This window comes from Cynara cardunculus, unplaced genomic scaffold (assembly GCF_001531365.2).
Source record: "Cynara cardunculus var. scolymus isolate 2C unplaced genomic scaffold, CcrdV1 Un_Scaffold_2884, whole genome shotgun sequence".
NCBI lineage: Eukaryota > Viridiplantae > Streptophyta > Magnoliopsida > Asterales > Asteraceae > Cynara > Cynara cardunculus.
The window spans coordinates 46,748-50,771 of record NW_020201260.1 but is presented as its reverse complement, the minus strand read 5'-3'; the positions used below and the strand labels follow the sequence as shown (position 1 = coordinate 50,771).

The following is a 4,024-nucleotide window of genomic DNA, read 5'->3' as shown; positions in this document are numbered from 1 at the left end:
CAAATTTAGGCCCAAATATGAAAAGCCTGTTAATATATAATCCTAAGCCCATTTTTGCAAACCCAAAGACTGTTAATATTCAAAGGTTAATATTATAATTTTAAAACACATGAAATATTAAATTAAAGCCCATGAAAGCCCCGGCCCGTTAACTCCTACTTTACCATTCCCCCTTCACTACTTCCTTCACTGGACTCCATGGAAGAAGCTACGATCGACTCACCTGCACGAAGCTACGATCGACTCACCTGCACGAAGCTACGATCGATGCTCCCCTGTAACTACGTACGAAGCTACGATCGGTAATTTTGAAGGAACTCAGGAAGTTGATCGACTCCTCCTTCTCCCTCACTGTTTGCAATCGATCGACTCTACCCTGAAATCTCAAAGCATCAGACGACGATCCTTCTGCTTATAGGTAACATTTTCATTGACTACAATTTGTTTAATCTCTTAGTCTCGATACGAATTCTGTGACAATTTAACTTAGAGATGATTTCTGTTTGGTAAAAAAGTTAATCGGCTCTGAATCGTTTGATAAATTTTGTATTCTTTTGTTAGAAAGGGGCAGTATATTAGATGCACTCACCTCTTCAAAGGTAAAGAGGCTAATAGACGCAGTAAGTGACGAAAACTTGATAGCATGTATAACAGAAAGAAGATCTTTTGCATCAAATTGGTAAACAGTATACAAGCCAAATTTAGGTTTGGCCTCAAAAGTTAATTTGGAACTTAGGAGCTGATTGTTTCTCTTTAAATGTTAATTTAAGATTCTGTTTTGTATATATATATGTGTGTGTGGACATGATAATTTAAGATTCTGTTTTGTTTTCTATAGGAACCAAGTCTCTGGGAATATCATATTTTAGAAATGCGTATATAGAGAGAGAATTTTAGTTTAGAAAAGTGGAAACTTGTGTTATTGTTTTGGTATAATAATGTCAAAAATGATATGAAGCCAAATTATCCCCTTGGTTACATGAGTTTGTTCTCTGGGCCTTTGTTTGTTCCATCACTTGTTCTTTTTTACCATCGTGATCATCCTCCTCGTCTTCCTTGGCATTCTTTTAATCACATTCTATCTTTACCTATCTATTGTTTGGGCTTTAGCAGTGGTTCTGTCTGTGGTTGAGAATAGTTATGGGATTTCAGCACTTGGGAAAGCTCGAGAGCTTGTGAAGGGCAATAGGGTAGATGGATTTTTTCTGAATTTGTTTATGGTTCTTGTGTCGCTGGTTTTTATTCCGTTTCAATTGAAATTGTCATCTTTAATGCACATTGTTTTTGTGGTGAGCCAATCTGTTTTCACTTGCATAGTGAGCATCTTTCAGTCCATGGCAAATATACCACTAGATACCGATTGCATAGTGAGCATCTTTCAATCCATGCCAATCTGAATTTCTATTTCCAGTGTAAGAATCACATGAAGAAATCAGAGGGTTTTGAATCACCAAATACCGATTGCAGTTGTTCTGGATGAAAATATACCATAATCAACTTATGCTTCTCTTGTCTTGTTGTTTTTATGTTCAAATAACCAATGATGTATAATTAATTTTCAATACTTTTCTCAGATGTTGAACATAGTATATGTTGCACCTGTTTTTTGCTATCATATAATACTAGAAAGTTAAACTGCAATACCAACACTAAAGACTTTTATTCTAAACTTGTGGGTTCATCATTGGCTCTCCACCTATCAAATAAATAGGACCTATATGCAAAGAACACATGATGGCCAAATTAAGCCAATTGAACCTAAGTGTATTTTGCCATCTAACAGTAGCAAAAAGACATGCAGGCTAAGTTGTGCTCATACCTCCATCTAGTGATACAGGTATATCCATAAACTAAGGCAAGGAACATGAATTGTGAGTAGTTTAGAATAAAAACAGGTGCAACATTTGAAACCTACTGTTTGAAACATATTTTTATCTTTGTTATTGCTAAAATCATATTTTGTTTCTGTAGGCTATGTCAAGGAAAAATTMTGAGAATAGGGGGAAGCGAAAGTATGTTGCTTTAAACGGTACAGTGAGTACTCCGAATCACCATTTTCGAAATAGAGGATTGTCTGACAATTCTCTTATCGGTGAGATAGAGACTTTTTGAAAGTTGCATTATAGAGAAAAAGATGGTTGGGTTAATAACTATTCTCGCACTTCATATGTAAGTTACGTTTAACGAATTCTTTTGCATGTCTTCATCGTTTTATAAATCACTAAGATTTATATATGTGATTTTTATGTTCATAAGAGAACATGATAGAGATTAAGCGGCAAAGTGAATCAACGTAAAATCCCTCGGGTGATCTAGAGATTATGCAACAAGTCTTAGGTAAAAGACCTGCATATATTAATCTTATATGACTCTTAATTTTGATATCTTATTAACATATCTTGACGTCCCATCATGTAATCTAATACGACACTTTTGAATGTTATATCAGCTCCATCATCAAGAAGGTTTTCCAACTTAAATTGTTCCTCTTCCCCCACAAAGAAAACGAGCCCAGATCGTCTTCCGACCTCCGGCTCCTGCTGCTGCTTTACTTCCTTCACCAGAGAATCAGTTTTAGATGGAAACTGAAGATTTTAGAAATCTTTGAGGTAAAGGTTGTTTCTCACCCAACTAACTGCCGTTGCTTGTGTAAGGGTTGGTCTGAAGCCTGCAACATATAGAAGTGACTGCAAAGGAAGAAGGAATAAAAGGAAGAAGCTGAATGATAGGCTCTTTGCACTTAGGGCAGTGGTCCCTAATATTAGTAAGGTATGATTTACTCCATATAATGCATTTTTTTTTGCAATTCGTCCATGTTATCGTAAATAACACTTCCACTGATCCAGGTCTTACTGCCTAAGAATAGCAGTATCATGGGGATGGCTTTCTGTATTAGAGAAGAGAATTTTTGAAAAAGTTTGATGAAATGAAGGTTGGTCTAGCAAGGGAATTCAAGGCAGAAAATAAGAAGGTAAGGGTTGAGTTGAAAAAGTTCAAGACAGAGGTTGCTCATTCGACAACAAGTTAATAAACAAACCTACAGTATACACATCTACAGAGAAGCCACTGTTCTTCWTACTTTCAAGAAACTGAATCGCCTTTGATGTTCTTCATACCGTTCTTCTTGCTATTTCATCTGTCTTTAAACAATCGATATTCTCGTATGATTGAAGCACGTATGATGATCATTGAATGATTTCTATCAATTTGTTGATTAATGCAATTTTATGTTTTTTTCTAAATGATTTCTATCAATTTGTTAATTAATGTTTCAGGTACGGGAGGAAATGTCGATAGAAAGACTAAGATATTTGGAAGCCACTGTATGCTAATTTCTTTTTAACTTACATTTGTATGCTTGATTTTTACCAACTAGGGTTTACTTTTTAATCTAGTATTGTATTCAGCCTCATGATATGCAATGTCATAATTGGATTATGTTATGTTTTTGTTTATTAGTCTAGTGATTTACGATGCAGGCAATTTACTATGAAGCAATTGGCATGGTTGAAGATTACCAACAGGCTGTTTTAGTGGCCAATCTTGGAGGCATTCGAGAGACACATGGTCTACACTCCAATCTTGGCCTCAAGAATTCTCCTCAGGTCTAATTATAAATGTTTTAGGTTTCAATTTATCTAGTTTTACATATTTTGTTCTTAGTTTCATCATATTTGATGCAAACAAAATGTTATTATCATTTCGAGGTGGATATGCGAGGAATCTAAGAACTAGAAAGAGAGATGTCAAGTTTTTGAATTGTGATTGACCTGATATATCTAATTCTGATGCCACTATTGACATTTTGCTTGTATAACACTTTCAATAAAAGTAAACCATCATTTGTAGCTCCTAAAAGTTTGATTTTTGCTCCCCTCATCCAAACAAAGATTTTGTCCCTTCCAAAGAATATGTAAAAATGAACTTGGTAATATATTGGTGACTGATTGCTAACTCACTGTTTTGGTTTTGGTGTTGTATGTTACATAAAGTTCTTTGAATTGGAACATAAATGGCATCATTT

The 4,024-nt window shown here is 35.0% G+C and overlaps 1 long non-coding RNA gene across 2 annotated transcripts; it reads left to right on the top strand.

The window, feature by feature from the left end:
- The first annotated feature begins 229 nt into the window (after positions 1-229).
- On the top strand, positions 230-3,754 carry LOC112503339. Of its 2 annotated transcripts, none has more exons than XR_003067937.1 (5): positions 230-418; positions 2,450-2,769; positions 2,847-2,971; positions 3,276-3,323; positions 3,480-3,754. It is a non-coding gene; the product is annotated as an uncharacterized LOC112503339 (long non-coding RNA). The 2 variants fall into 2 exon arrangements; XR_003067936.1 differs by lacking the exon at positions 230-418 and adding an exon at positions 2,268-2,337.
- Positions 3,755-4,024: the final 270 nt, after the last annotated feature.